Below are 16844 nucleotides of genomic sequence, written 5' to 3'. Positions count from 1 at the left end.
GAGACACAGACACATCAGGGACACAGAGCAGCCCATCAGGAGCTGCTCAAAACCACCCCCAGATGGGCTGGTGGTGTTCAATTTAAATTCAATTTAAGTGTTTCAATTAATGAAACATAAGCAGGATCAATTAATAATATTCAAATGGGAGATAATGATGATTTTTTTTAATTTATTTTTTTTTTAATGGAGGTTTCACTACTGGCGTAATTAAACCTTTTATCTGTTGAGGTGGAAAAAAAAAAAAAAACTACATTTTTTAAAGCTGTGGAGTGAAATAGTGGCAAAAGTTGGAGGAGCTGTTGGAGTTTGACAAGTTTGAGATGACAAAGATTCAGATTTCAGGTTGGAAAATCCTTCCCAGCCCATGGAGTGCCCAATCCTCACCTTGTCCCCAGCCCAGAGCTCTGAGTGTCACCTCCAGGAATTCCTTGGGCACCTCCAGGGATGGGCACTCCAAACCTCCCCTTCAATATTTCCCAACCTTCTCCCTCTGGGAATGAGTGTTTTTTTCCCCACTGAAATATCCAGTGAAAAATGGAATTACAGCTCGTTGAAATCTGACAAAAAAACCTTCCCCCTCCTTTGTGTGTGAACAGCAGAGCTTTTTATTTTATTTTATTTTATTTTATTTTATTTTATTTTATTTTATTTTATTTTATTTTATTTTATTTTATTTTTAGGTGTCCAAAGCAGATTTTCTCCGCAGCACCACGAGTTTGGTAACAAAAGTCTGGCTTGTGCACATTGTTCCTGTCACTCCTTTGGGTTCCTCTCTCAGGAATAAATACCACCCAGTCCCTGTGAGCAGCTGAGTTTTCCTCCCACCCTGCAGAGTTCTGCTCCCCAGGGAATGGCTCGTCCAGCCCCTCCTGCCCATGGAAAATCCACAGTTTGGTGTCCCTGCAACTCCTGCACAGCCCTAAGGTGTGCTCACCTTAAGGTATCGAATTGAAGGGCTGAAAAATGTGTTTTCTGGAGTAATAATATAAATTATATATATATATATAAACATAGGAGTAATAATATAAATATTATATATATATAAACATATATATAAAATTATATATAAAATTATACATAATTATATAATAATTTTATATAATAACTATATACGATAATAATTATATTATTATAAAATTTTATATTATATAAAAAGTATTATTATATAAAATAATTATTATATGATACTATATACAATATATTATATATTATATTATTATATATTATATATTATTATATTATATAATGTAAAAATATATTTATATTTTATAGATATATAATATATAATATAGATTATATATATTTTATATATATATATTTATATATTGCATATTATATATTATATAATATAATTATATATTTATATTTTTATAAATATATAATATATAATATAGATTTATATATATGTATATATAATGTAATACATTATATATTATATATTATATATTATATATTATATATTATATATCATATATCATATATCATATATTATATATTTATACTTATATTTATATTATATATATTTATAATATATTATAAATATATATATTATAATATAAAAATTTAATAACAATATGCCACTTAAACAATAGTCAACTAAAAAATTGTTTAAAAAACCCCACATTTAAAATTAATAATAAATATCTTTATGATGCTTTTAACATCTCAGCTTGGACCTGTTGTAGATTAATCTTGTGGTAAATCTTATCAACTTTAATTATTTATTTGGCTGCCTTTCCTCAGGTGAGAGTGCAAACCCCAGGTTCCACCGTGGTGAGTTCAGGGTGAGTTTTTTCTCCTCTTCTCCTTCTTTATCCACATTTACCAATTAATATTTATTTCCATGATGTGATTAAAGCAGCACATTCCTGCCTTTGGCCTCTCTCCCCTGCAACCCACTGGGTGTGAATTGGGAAAGTCTCATCAGTGAGATTGGGAACAACATTAATTAATTGTCAGCTGCGCTCCCCACTCCTCACCCTCGGTGAGCCTTTTATCAGGATGAAATGTCACACCACAGATGGGGACATTTGTATAAAATCTCCACATTCCTTCTGCAAAATCCTCGGTTTGATCAATGCAAGGTGGGATTCCAGACCCCCCTGTGCTCCCTGGAGCTCAATCCATCCCCTGCCTCCCTTTGCTGGGCACTTTTCTCCTGGTTTTTCAGCTCCTCCAGACATCCCCAGCCAAGGAGCACATATTGTTCCCTCCCCTGTTCCTCAGGGAGGATGATGCTCCCCTTGCTCATCCCCTTCCCTGCCAGGAGCTCCCTCCCTGCAGGGTCAGCTCCTCCCCGGGCGGGGGGACAGGAGCTGCTGTTTCATTTTGCTGTGACTCAGAGGCTGCTCAGCCCCCAAACTCTGTCACTCTGTGCCCAAAATTCCTGTGCTGGTGCTGCTTTCCCACCCCAGCCCCTCCAGCAGCTGCTCCTGGGCATCTCCCCAGGATGAGGATCTGTGCAGGTGATGCCAGGCTCTGCTCCCCCTGGGATTTCAGGGACCCTCTGAACTTCTCTGTAAACAAAAACCTGAGAAAACCTTTATTTTATTTTATTTTATTTTTTTGGTCTGTGCAGGTGATGCCAGGCCCTGCTCCCTCTGGGATTTCAGGGACCCTCTGAACTTCTCTGGGAACAAAAAACTAAGAAAAATATTTTTATTTTTAAGATCTGTGCAGGTGATGCCAGACCCTGCTCCCTCTGGGATTTCAGGGATCCTCTGAACTTCTCTGGGAACAAAAACCTGAGGAAAACCATTTTGTTTTTAGCCTCAAATCTCCTGAAGGTGCCCAAAATAAAAATGCCAAACTCAATATTTGAATGTACCGTACTCAGGGCAAGGAGAGGCAGAAATCTAAATAGAAGGCAGAGCTTATTTTGTGGGGAGGATGAGATTAACCTCCCCAAAATGAGGGACCATAATCAAGCAGGTATGTATTTATTTATTTATTCTCTGATGGGTTTGGATATTTTTTGGTTTTTTACTCCAAGTAAAACCATCTCTCAGCAACTCCTTTTGAGCTCTCTCCTCAGAGGAATTCCCTGCAGATTGAGACATGAAGAGCTCCACTGATCAATGAATTGATTCTGAGGTAACCGAGGCCATCAAAACACCTGTGTGTGTGTGCAAACCCTTGATTTCCACATCCCTGCTGTTAACACCAGGTTATTTCTGTCATTTTCTGCTTCCTTCTTCTGGTTTTCCTGCACAGTGTCTTTCAGGGCCACCTATGAGACCCTCACCTTTATACAATGAATTCAAATTCGCTGTGCAGAGCAAAAAAAATAAGTTCAAAACTTGTGAAGGTTGTGCCATCCCTTGGTTGCCCCTGGGCCTGGCTATTTTCTGCTCCAGAGGAGATGACACACTCCATAAATCTCTTCCTCAGTCCCCTTGCTTTGGTAAATAAAATCTGCTCAGATTTATGTCTGTTCCTTCCTGAGGAAAAGCAAAGCAGTGTGATACATGTGGCAAATGGAACAGAAAATTGCTTTTTTTTTCACCCATCAGGTTCCCAATGTAACTGACTGAAGTCTGGGCTCTCCTACAGCAATAAGTGGCCTCACAAAATAAATTCAATTTTGTGCCACGACTCTTGGTGTTATGTTGAGGGCAGCAAAGGTGGGCTTTGCTCAATAATTCAGGGTTGGTTTAGGTTGGATTTTGGACAGGAATTCCTGGCTCAGGGTGCCCCTGGATCCCTGGATGTGCCCAAGGCCAGGTTGGATGGACTTGGAGCATCCTGGGATGGTGGAAAGTGGTTTGGGGTTGGAACTGGATGAGGTTTAAGGTCCCCTTCCAACCCAAACCATTCTGGGATTCTCCGATTCCAAGGAATGAAGATCACACTGGTGCCTCAGGGAGGAAGTGAAGGGAATCTTGTGTTTATTTTGGCAGAGCTTTATCTGTGCCACTGAGGCTCCAGAAATCCAGCCCTTCCCTCTCCCGGGTGCAGGAGATCCCTGTGTTTGGCCAGGAGAACGGGGCTGTGCCAGGGGCTGAACCCAAAAATAATCTTTAAATAATCTTGGCTGGAGATTCTAAAAAACAATTTATGAAAATCCCACCCCTTCACTGAGCCAGTTCTGAATCCCTCCCTTTCCTCCTCTCCAGCTGTAACTCATGGTGCTTAATTAATCTTAATTAAGTGTTGTGGGCATCTCTGGAGCTCAGTTCTCTATTTAATTACACTGACACACCACGTAACGGCCTCTGTTTGACGGGACGTTTTGCACAAGAGTTTAATCCAGAAAATGAAAGAATTAATTAGTTCTTAGGATTGGCCTAAGAGGGTTGGCCGAGCAACCTGTGGGTTTGTCACAAAGGTCTGGACTCTTCAGTGACCAGAATCTATCCCTGAGCCACACAATTCCCCTTGCTGGGGCTCTCAGATCCCTGTGGGATCTCCTGGAGCAGGAATCAGGCTCATGGGACAAAGAGATCTGAGATTTGTCAAGAGGTGACAGTTTGTTCTTGTTCCAAAAGCTTTACCTGGCCCCTCTCTGCATCCCCAGGGTCTGAGCCAGCCCCAAAAGGGACCAGCTGCCCCTGGAATGGGAATTCCAGCAGGAATTCCAGCCCTGTTGGCCAGGACATTCCCTTCCCCAAGCCCTGCCTGGCACCTTGGCACATCCACACCCATTTCTCTGCAGCTGCTGGGTTTCCTCCTCTTCTCTGCCAAAAAAAACCCCACTGGGGTGGCAAAATATGGAACATTGCAGGGAAACTCTTGGAGCGAGGACAAAGAGGAGCAAAGGCAGGGACTGTCCTGTGGCCACGGAGCTCCTGGGGCTCCTGATGCTCCTGTTCTGCACTTGTGATGGTTTTGGCACCAGGATCTTCTCTCCAGCTGTGATCCCTTCAGGAATACAACTGCACAAAGCACTGGAATTCCACAACCCCAGGGATGGGCTGCTGAGAGTGAGCACGTCGTTCCCACTCACCCAAACTCGCTGTAAAAATACAAATCTTCCCAAAGACAGATAAGCAGGTTTTCTCCCAACATTTCCATGAATTTCTGCATCTTCTTGACCCGAGCAGGGAGGTCTGGATGCATCAGGGGTTTGTTTGTGGGTTAGGAGAGCGTGGTGATTGTCAGTGAGGCCCAGATTTCATCCATCCTTCAGGAGCCAGGCTTCATCCCAAGGGAGGAGAACTCCAGGCCCTCGCAGGCAGAGCTGCTGGCAGTCCAGTGCTTATGGCAGAACCATTCCAAGAGCTATGACAGTGACAGTGTTGATAGCTCTGGAAATGGCGCTGCCATCGGCACCATCGGCTCCGTCCCCTCCCTGCTCCTCCTCCTGCTCCAGCCTGGAAGGAATGAGGGTGGAGGAGCAGCTTCGGCTCAGAAATCCCTGAAATCTTAAGGGAAAAAGTCCTGGAGGAGCTTCCTGGAGAAGCCTTTGGAGGTGCTGGCTCATGTCCTGCTGCTGGGATGTGCCCTTGGAATGCAGAGCACAAAAACCTGATTCCTCTTCCATTGGGGTTTAACTGGAAAAAAGGGAAAACCTCCCTCTCTCTCCTGATTCCCACCATGGCAGGTTTGCTCTCCTTCCCTTTGGATGCAAGGCAGGTGTCCTGGGTTGTGGTGTAGGATGTACACACAGTATTTATCCCATCCCCATCCCCATGAGCTGCTGGAACCAGGTGGGGCAGTGTTTTCCCAGGCCCCTCCTTTGGGCTCTTCTGCTCATGGCCCATCAATGCCTTGCCCAGGACTCACAGGGAACTCCCTCCAGGAGCTCTCTCTGTTTAATGGGCCATCAAGGAGCCACTGCACGACTCCTCATCCCATGGGGAGATGCTCCCAATGCCCAGGGGGAGGAGCCAAGCATTCCCACCTGGAGAGAATCTGGGATTTGGGACAGGACAAGCAGCCCTGAGCCACTGGATTCCCAGAGGAGCAGAGCTCCCAGACCTTTCTGTGGGATCACTGCTTCAGGAAGAGCCCCTCACCTGGACTGCTCCCCCCACCCTGCTCAGGGTGTGTTCTGACTCTGGCAGTGCTCCTCTGTGTTATTGCATTGATTTTATTTTATTTTTACCTTTTTTCTTATTAAATTATATTTGTGACTTGGAGCCTCTCACTCGTTTTGTTTTCAAACCATGACACCAGGAGCCCTGGAGCTCATTCCTGCTACAGAAAAGCACCGTGGAATTCACAGGGGACAGCAAACTCTGCAATTAATCCTGGAGTGACGCTGCTAATGAGACACTCATCATCATCCTCCTCATCCCCTTTCCAGCTGGGAGCCTGGTCCAAGTTGGTTATTTCCATTGGTTCTTGGACAGCAATCCTCAAAACTGAAGGATTTGTGCTTTGGGAAATTGGGCAGCCCCTGGTTTCTGCTGCTGAAACCTCTCTCTGAGACATCTCTGGTACCAGTGCAGCCACAACTCCCACCAGGGATCATCCTCACCACACCAAGGGGTTGTTAATGTAGGAAAAAAAAAAAAGACAAAAAGGAGTTTTTCCTTTTCCTTCCAGGCAGCCTCCAAGGATGATTGTGGGGAAAGGTTTGAGTTACAAGTTAAAAACACTTTTTTTTGATGCCTGAGGTGTTTCAATCAGCTGAGTTCCTACCACAGGCACTGACAGCTTCTCTCTCAGTGCTTTTAAACCTCAAAAAAAACCCCAGCACAATCTCCAATAACATTTCTGCAGCCTCACTGAGGATCTCATCCATAACAACTGTGACAAAACCAACTGGGGGACATAAACAAGGACAAAGAGAGAGGTAAAAGAACAAGAAGCAGTTTTATCACCCCAGTTCTGTCTCTAGACCAGGCAAAATTGGCCCAGAGCACAGAAAGGGGCTGCCCAGGGCAGCTTTTTCCAGTGCATTTTGATTCTTTTTGTCCTTTCTCCTTGTTTCTTTCTGAATCTGAGCTACTTTTGCTGCTGTTCTGATCTTAAGGGAGGCATTTGTCACTTTGACCAGGAAAGTGTAAAATCCTACCAGACCTGATTGGGGAGGTTTTGTACCTGCTTTGCATAGATATGATAGAAAAAAAAATATATTAAAAAAAAATCAAGATTTTCCTCTCTGTGCCCAGCAGAACCAGGGGAGGGGTGTTATGTCCAAGGGTCGCAGCCTCTCTCCAGTGGAGATTTTTTTGGGAAAACTGCAGCCAGGATGGATCACAATAAAGGGATGGACACAGGGATGAGAACAGACACAAACACTCACAGGAGGACAATCCACAGACAACTGACACAAAGGAATAACAGCCAGGTCCAGCTGGAATTGAGATTTCTGAGTGCCCAGTGAAGCCTTAGATCCCAAAATGTGAATAATCCTGAAGTGCCCCAGGCCAGGCTGGGCAGGGCTGGGAATAACCTGGGATGGTGGAAGGTGCCCATGGCAGGGGAGGGCAGAGCTGAGCTGTAAAGACCCTCCCAACCCAAACCATCCTGTGATTTTCTGTTTCCTCCACTGTGGGCCTGATATTTCTGGGTCTGACAGATTTCAGCCTACTAGCATCGTCTAACTTTTTCCCCAAGAAAAAATTCCTCAAGAAATCTTCTTCTCATATAATCCTGGCAAACAACTCTCCTTTCTCAGAACAATCTTTCTCCAGGTGTTTTTTTTTGCTTTTTCTCTATGGGATTAATGAGGTGTTGTTCCTATTCACCGACCATGTTAAATCTGGATGGGAACACCTTATAAAAGGTAGTAAGAATTAGACAATAAAAGCCTTTTTTTCTATTCTCTTTGCCTTCTGAAATATTTCCCTCCCAGCCCTCCCAGGGAACCTGGCTGTGCAAACTTCCACAGCCCTGAACTCTGCTGCTGTGAAACAACTGCTGAAATCTGCTGCCTCCCTGCAATCTGTGCCTGGTGAGGAATAAACCAAAGCACTGAAGGGGAAAAAAAGGAGAGGGAAACCCCTGCCTGCCACAAACCTGGTGGGATAATTGCAGCTTTAGTGGGAGCCCAGGATTTGGGGCTGCAGGTGGAGGGATGGGGACCTGGGGATGCTGTGGGGTGTAAATGAAAGGAGAGGAGCATCCCCTGTGTCCTGACAGTCCTTGTCACTTGTCACCCCACACAGGGGGGGTGTCACTGTGTCACTGTGGCCACCAGGGTTTGCTCAGCCCTGGGGTGAGCCCTGCTCCTTTCCCCTGCCCTCGTTCCAAAAACATTTTGAGGAAGATGCCAATTCCACTCTTATTCCACTTGCCAGGAAGCCAATTCCACTCTTATTGCACTTGTCTGGCTCTGGAGCATTCCCATGGTGGCAGGAACCCAACCAGAACCTCTGGGGGAAGGGGAAATCTCTGATTTGTCATGTTTAACCCACTTAAGACAGGCCCAACCTGGCCTTGGAACCTCCCAAGCCCTCCCCACCCTCACAGGGAGGAATTTTTCCCAATATCCAAACCCACTCTCTGTATCCTCCTTTCCTCTGTGTGCTGCCCACTGAGGACACCCTGCAGTGCTGCACCCTGGTCCTTGGAGTGAGAACAACCATCCCAAAGAGGGAAAAATCCCTGTTTTCCACAGGATCCTGCAGCCAGGAGCCCATTCCCAGTGTCCTGCAGACACCCCTGTGCCCCTGGGGCTTCTGTTCCACCCCACAAAGGTTCAGACGTGAATAAAGGAGGGATTTAAAGTGGGTTGCAATAAACAGTGAACAGACAGAGCTGCAGTAATAAAAGAAAGGACTTACAGAGCATGGTCATGGCTAGACAGGAGCTGGTCTGCTGCAGAAGAGCAGGAGGAGCTTGGAGACAGAGGAACAGCCACTTTTAGTGCAGGAAGGAGCAAAGACAGACACAGTGAGGGAGTTAAGGGGGGGAAAAAAAGGAAAAAAACACAGCGCTGGTTAATCGGGAACAGCCCCACATCAAACACTGAGCAGTCAATGAGAGTCACAGCAACATTCCCAAACCTCCCCCTGACAGGAGCCTTTTGGTGCCAGAACCATCTGAGCCACCAGGTGCAGCCCTTCATTCCATAAACCATCCTGGGAATCATTCTGCTTTCCAACAAAATCCTTTTCCTGTCTCTCCCATAGGGTTTTAAGCAGGAATTCTCTGCCTGTTTTCCCAAAACCTCTCCAGTATTGCTCTGGAGGGGATTTGGGAGCTGGATATTGCCTTTCTCCTGCTCATTCCATGAGTGCCAACACCTCTTTGGTGTGACTGAGGATTCTTTCTGCAGGAAGCCACACCTGGCCCTCAAACCAAAGTCCAGGGAGTTGTAGCTTGGCCATTTAATTTGTCCCCATGATTTAACAGCCACGCTCACTGCTCAAAAATCTGATTTCTGGAAGCACTGCAGAGCTGCTGGAAATCCCTGCCTGGTGATCCTGGAGGCTTTGGACAGCTCCAATGTGCTGGAAATGCTGGAAATGGCCAGCACCCTCTGGGGGAAGAACATTTTCCCAAAAAATCCAACCTAAACCTGCTCTGGAACAGCTTCAGCTCCTGTCCCTGTCCCAGGAGCACCAATCAGTACCTGGTTTTCCTGGTTTTCCTCCCTCCTGCAGAGGCTGTGCCCAAGGATGGATCTCCAGGAGATGGATGGATGGATGGAGGGATGGATGGATGGATGGAGGGATGGAGGAGGGATGGATGGATGGATGGATGGATGGATGGATGGATGGATGGATGGATGGAGGGATGGAGGGATGGATGGATGGATGGATGGATGGATGGATGGATGGAGAGATGGATGGATGGAGGGATGGAGGAGGGATGGATGGATGGATGGATGGATGGATGGATGGATGGATGGATGGAGGGATGGAGGGATGGATGGATGGATGGATGGATGGATGGATGGATGGATGAGGGATGGATGGATGGATGGATGGATGGATGAGGGATGGATGGATGGATGGATGGATGGATGGATGGAGGGATGGATGGATGGATGGAGGGATGGATGGATGGATGGATGGATGGATGGATGGATGGAGGGATGGATGGATGGATGGAGGGATGGATGGATGGATGGATGGATGGATGGATGGATGGATGGATGGAGGGATGGATGGATGGATGGATGGATGGATGGATGGATGGATGGAGGGATGGATGGATGGATGGAGGGATGGATGGATGGATGGATGGATGGATGGATGGATGGATGGAGGGATGGATGGATGGATGGATGGATGGATGGATGGATGGAGGGATGGATGGAGGGATGGATGGATGGATGGATGGATGGATGGATGGATGGAGGGATGGATGGAGGGATGGATGGATGGATGGATGGATGGATGGATGGATGGATGAGGGATGGATGGATGGATGAGGGATGGATGGATGGATGGAGGGATGGAGGAGGTGGATGGGATTCTCCTGCTGGATAAAACCTCCCCACTTTCCCTTTGCACATCTCCTGGCAGCACTTGTGGGAGTGTCACTCCCCCCAATTGCTCTCCTGCCCCTGGAGCTTTGTGCAGCTCTGGATCCAAGTGTTATGAAGTGTTTTCTGTGCTAATAAATCCCCATCACGGTGCTCTAGAGCCTTGTCAACACAGGGCATGAATCTCCCTAAAAACATCCCTGTGCCTTTAATTCATCACTGCAAACTCCTGAGCACTGACAGATCAATCTGTGATAAAGTTACTCATAGATAACTTTAATATGAGACAGGACCAGATTCTTGATTTTTTTTTTTTTTTTCTTTTGTACTGGAGTTTTGCCTGTTTTGGCTCTGCAAAGGGACAAATCCATATTGTTTCCTTCAATTCTTAAATAAATCTCCACAATATATTGCTGTGCACGGCACTTAAACTGTTGTTTATGTGTTTTTGTTTTTTTTTTCCAGAAGTGGTGGGAAAAGCACTGCCAGGGCTCAGAGCTTGGAAAACACGGAGGTTAAAGGGATTTTTAAAGTTCTTTTTGAGAGAGAAAAGGATTTCAGAGCAGGAAAAAAAACCCAGTGTTGATGTCACAACGTTTGGGCTGTGACATCATATAAAGGAAAGTATAAAAAAAAATTGGAAAGGGATGCCCAGGGAGGTTTGGGATCCCCATCCCTGGAGGTGAAACTCCGATTTCAGGGCTGGATTCAATCCTTTTCCAGCCTCAGTGATTATTCCAGGACAACACAAACACTCGATGAGATAAAGCCAAAAGCTCTTGAAGCGCTTTGATGCCTCAGTGGAGTGACACAAATTAACAGCCTCATTAAGAACCCTCCGGGGAGAGCTCTGCAAACCTGTCAGTGCCAGTGTCACACACAATCCACACTCCAGGGACAGGAAATCACTGCCAAGGGAGGCTGAATGAGGCCAGAAGGGAATTCTGACTCCTCGGAGGGGAAGCAGAAATCCCTGATGATGATGAACCTCAGCAATGCTCCCATTCCCAGCCCAGTCCTGCTCCAGCAAGGAAAAGTTACACAGCCAAACCCATCCCAAGGATTGCAAAACTTATCTCAAACTGAGCCTGGAATGTGCCTGTGCCTTCTGGAAACCAATTTAAGGGCAGCCCAGGGGAGGAGTCCCTGGAGAGTTCCTAAATTGCCTCCTAAATCTGGTTACCTGCATTTTAAAGTGTTCTTTTCTGGTCTGTTGTGGCCAGAGAACAGAAGGATTGACCAAACTCTCCAAATGCCATTTTTTTTTTCCATTTTGAAATAGAAAGCTGAAGGTGGAAAGATGCAGAGGAAGCAGAAATCCCAGATGAACCTCAGCAATGTTCCCATTCCCAGCCCAGTCCTGCTCCAGCAAGGAAAAATTACACAGCCAAAGCCATCCCAAGGATTGCTGTGCAAAACTCATCTCAAACTGAGCCTGGAATGTGCCTGTGCCTTCTGGAAACCAATTTAAGGGCAGCCCAGGGGAGGAGTCCCTGGAGAGTTCCTAAATCGCCTCCTAAATCTGGTTACCTGCATTTTAAAATGTTCTTTTCTGGCATGGCTGGAATGGTCTGTGGTGGCCAGAGAAGAGAAGGATTGACCAAACCCTCCAAATGCCATTTTTTTTTCCATTTTGAAATGGAAAGCTGAAGGTGGAAAGGTGCTCAGAGCTGGGTGAGCACCACAGGCAATGGGGAGGAGCCCAAAAATGGTTAAAAACCAATCAAATCACAACAGATTGTGCTGAAAGTCCTCGGAAAATTTCCTTCCTGGAAATAACCGAATTTCTGGCCAAAATACCTTGGGAATAACCATGTTTTCTCTCCCACAGCCACTCCAAAAGCCTTAAAAACAATTTTACTGCAGCAACAGGGAATCTTTTCCACATTGTGGCTTTACAATGGGGCGGTGCACAAAATACTGAAATAAATTCTCCTCCAGCAATCAGCAAGGAAGAGAATTACTGAAAGGAAGAACAAAGAAGTGAACCTAAAATTAAAAATTCACTTACACAATCAGCTCTGAGCTGGAGACACTGGTGCCCCGAGGAGGAACAGAACATGACAATAAATTGCTGAAGTTTCCATAGAATTTCCAAGCCCAAGGCATGTGGAGCTGATTTGCATTGTCTGAAAAAAAACTGCTTGGCTGATAAACCAAATTAATCTCTGGAGAGGAGAAAACCAGCCTAACTCACCCAAAGGTCGGCTGAAACAGAAGGCAAGTAGGTGGAGAGCAAATTTCCACCCGTAACAGAATTTATTCAGGTACCAAAATTAGTTTTAAATCCTGTTTTGGATCTCTGGGATGAGCGGAGAGGCTGGCAAAGGTCTGGGAGTTGGGTTCTGTACGTGCTGCACGATGAGGGGTGTCTGTGTTTTATTCTCAATGCTGTTGTTGGACTAAATGCTGCTAAAATAAATGTTTTATCTAAATGCTGCACTCCAGGATTTAAATGGGGAATTTCCCCCCAGGTTTGGGCTCTGGCAGGAATTGCAGCTGCAGGGAATGTGGGCTCTGGAAGATCCTGCCCCACCCACAACACAATTTAAATATTTCATTAATTAGGAATTACTTTTTTTTTTTTTTTTTTTTTAAACTATCAATTTCATGGTTTGTGCTTTGGGTAACTCTTCATTTAACCCACAGCACAAATGGTGCAATTGAAAGCAGCCCAAGACACTTTTCAGTCATTTCAGAGCTCAGGGTGCCCTGCAGAGCCTCAGTTTCCCCACCAGACACAAATTGATGCAGAATTCTGATCCTGAACCTTGTGTTAGGCCAAATAAAAATAAATTTAGCTTCACTGTCATCTCTTTTTCCAATGTCCAGGCCTATTGAAAGAGAATCTCTTTGGAAAATTGAAGGAAAATGTGGTTTTTAAACTCTAATCCTCTCTCTCCTTTGCAGGAAATAAGAGAAACACCTTGATTTCACTCAGCACGATTACAAGAGGCTTTTTTTCTCTTATCAGAAACTCTCTGTGAGGTATTTTTTTGGAGTTGGGACAAGGTTTCAGCAGGGTCCTGCTCTTTGGGGGGAAGGAGGGTGATAATTTGGGCTTTGAGGGTTCCTGTGCTCCTGGATCCTGCAGCAGATCCCAAATCTGAGGAATCTCTGATGGCCACAGGGAATGTCACTGGTGCCAGCCTGGAAAACCACACCAGGGAAGTTGGAACAGAAGTTTGGTTGTAAATATTGGCAGAGCTTCGTTAAAAAAAAATTTAAAAAGCTCCTGCAAGAAATGACAAAATTTGTTTTTTTTTTTTTTTTTTTTTTTTTTTTTTTTTTTTTTTTTTTTTTTTTGTTTTTTTTGTTTTTTTGTTTTTTTGTTTTTTTTTTGTTTTTTTTTTGTTTTTTTTTTTTTTTTGTTAGTTGTTATTGAGTCTAATCATCCCCTGTGTTTTTTAAAAAATCCCTTTGCAGGTTGGCAGCTAATGAAATTGAGGTGAAAATCAAATTATCTCTTGCCCATATAACAATATTTAGCATTTTGCAGGCAGCAATCAGATCCCCTGAGCCTGGGCTTGGTCTGGAGCCACTTCTGCTGGCACAGGGAGCTCATCCCTGAGCTGAAACCTCTGGAGTGGAAAACTCATCTCCAGCAACCTCTGGCTGCCCTGCCCTGGGCAAAAAAACAAATGAAAAATCACTGAATTCATCACTTTTAAATGCTCACCATCTGCTGTGTTTCTCAAGCTTTTGCTCAGGAATTTCCAAAAATAAATAAAAAATAAAAATTAGTGAGAATGTGATTTATCAGCACCTTGGCAAAGGGAAAAAATGTCTTTTGGTGTCATAAATTAAAGAAATGCTGGAGAAGGGATAACACAGAGCACAAAGGGATGAGGAGGAGGAGGAGATGTTTTACCTGAGACCTGCTGGGTGCACCAGGACAGCCCTGAGGAACAAGCTCTGCCTCGCCCGAGCTGAGGCACAGCTGCAGCCCATGAAATCCCCCCACAGCTGGGCTGGGGTCACTGGGGTCACTGGGGTCACTGGGGTCACTGGGGTCACTGGGGTCACTGGGGTCACTGCTCCACCCCCAGGACCGCCCTGGGCTGGGGGGATCCTGCCTGACAGACACACATCTCAAACCATCCCAAAAACATCCCAAACCATCTAAAAACCATCTCAAACCATTAAAAAAACATCTCAAAATATCCAAAAACCATCTCAAACCATTCAAAAAACATCACAAACTATTCAAAAAAATCTCAAACCATCAAAAAACCATCTCAAACCATTCAAAAAACATCACAAACTATTCAAAAAAATCTCAAACCATCAAAAAACCATCTCAAACCATTCAAAAAACATCCCAAACCATTCAAAAAACATCTCAAATAATTCAAAAAAATCTCAAACCATTCAAAAACCATCTCAAACCATTTGAAAATCATCACAAACTATTCAAAAAACATCTCAAAATATCCAAAAAACATCTCAAACCGTTCAAAAAGCATCTCAAACCATCCCAAAAACATCTCAAACCATTCAAAAAACATCGTAAACCATTCAAAAAGCATCTCAAACCATTCAAAAAACATCATAAACCATTGAAAAATGCATCTCAAACCATTCAAAAAACATCTCAAAACATCCAAAAACCATCTCAAACCATTCAAAAAACATCCCAAACCATTCAGAAATCATCTCAAACCATTCAGAAATCATCTTAAACCATCTGAAAAACATCTCAAACCATCCCAAAAACATCACAAACTATTCAAAAAAATCTCAAACCATCAAAAAACCATCTCAAACCATTCAAAAAGCATCATAAACCATTCAAAAACATCCCAAACCATCCCAAAAACATCCCAAACCATTCAAAAACCATCTCAAACAATTCGAAAATCATCACAAACTATTCAAAAAACATCTCAAAATATCCAAAAACCATCTCAAACCATCCCAAAAACATCTCAAACCATTCAAAAAACATCGTAAACCATTCAAAAACCATCTCAAACCATTCAAAAATCATCACAAACTATTCAAAAAACATCTCAAGCCATTCAAAAAACATCCCAAACCATTCAAAAAAAAATCACAAACCATTCAAAAAACCACCAAAACCCACTGAAAAACCATCTCAAACCATTCAAAAAGCATCTCAAACCATCCAAAAACCATCTCAAAGCATTCGAAAAAACATCATAAACCATTGAAAAACGCATCTCAAACCATTCAAAAAAACATCTCAAATCATCTGAAAAACATGCCAAACCGTTCAAAAACATCTCAAACCATCCCAAAAACATCCCAAACCATTCAAAAAACATCTCAAATAATTCAAAAAAATCTCAAACCATTCAAAAAACATCCCAAACCATCCCAAAAACATCCCAAACCATTCAAAAACATCTCAAACCATTTGAAAATCATCACAAACTATTCAAAAAACATCTCAAAATATCCAAAAACCATCTCAAACCATTCAAAAAGCATCTCAAACCATCCCAAAAACATCTCAAACCATCCCAAAAACAGCTCAAACCATTCAAAAACATCCCAAACCATCTGAAAAACATCTCAAACCATTTGAAAACCATCTCAAACCATTCAAAAACCATCACAAACTATTCAAAAAACATCTCAAGCCATTCAAAAACCATCTCAAACCATTCGAAAAACATCATAAACCATTCAAAGAAATCTCAAAGCATTCAACAACCATCTCAAACCATTTGAAAACCATCTCAAACCATTGAAAAAGCATCACAAACCATCTGAAAAACATCCCAAACCATTCAAACACCATCTCAAAACCATTCAAAAAACATCTCAAACCATTGAAAAAAAATCTCAAACCATTCAAAAAAAATCTCAAACCATTCGAAAAACATCATAAGCCACTCATGAAACATCCCAAACCATTCAAAAAACATCCCAAACCATTCAAAAAACATCCCAAACCATTCAAAAAAAGTCTCAAACCATTCAAAAAACCACCACAAACCATTGAAAAAGCCTTACAAACCATTCAAAAACCCTCTCAAATAGTTCAAAAACCATCTTAAATCGTTCAAAAACCATCTCAAACCATCCAAAAAACATCTCAAACCATTCGAAAAACATCATAAACCATTGAAAAATGCATCTCAAACCATTCAAAAACCATCTCAAACCATCAAAAAAAAAAAATCTCAAACCATTCAAAAAACCACCACAAACCATTGAAAAAGCCTTACAAACCATTCAAAATCCCTCTCAAATAGTTCAAAAACCATCTCAAACTGTTCAAAAACCATCTCAAACCATTCAAAAAACATCATAAACCATTGAAAAAAGCATCTCAAACCATTCAAAAAACATCTCAAACCATCCAAAAAACATCTCAAACCATTCGAAAAACATCATAAACCACTCATGAAACATCCCAAACCATTCAAAAAACATCTCAAACCATCCAAAAAACATCTCAAACCATTCGAAAAACATCATAAACCACTCATGAAACATCCCAAACCATTCAAAAAACATCTCAAACCATCCAAAAAACATCTCAAAC

At 43.2% G+C, this 16844-nt stretch overlaps 1 protein-coding gene across 1 annotated transcript in view; it reads right to left on the bottom strand.

Annotated features, from left to right (window-relative positions):
• Nucleotides 1–16844, bottom strand: part of HTR4 (5-hydroxytryptamine receptor 4) — a gene marked incomplete at both ends in the record, with an annotated part of 54398 nt that overhangs the window by 6383 nt on the left and 31171 nt on the right. The gene's annotated exons all lie outside the window — the stretch shown is intronic.

Source organism: Zosterops lateralis, assembly GCF_965231275.1.
Source record: "Zosterops lateralis genome assembly, chromosome: 14".
Taxonomy (NCBI): Eukaryota; Metazoa; Chordata; class Aves; order Passeriformes; family Zosteropidae; genus Zosterops; species Zosterops lateralis.
The sequence above is the reverse complement of the archived record's forward strand: the minus strand, read 5'-3'. Positions and strand labels throughout refer to the sequence as shown.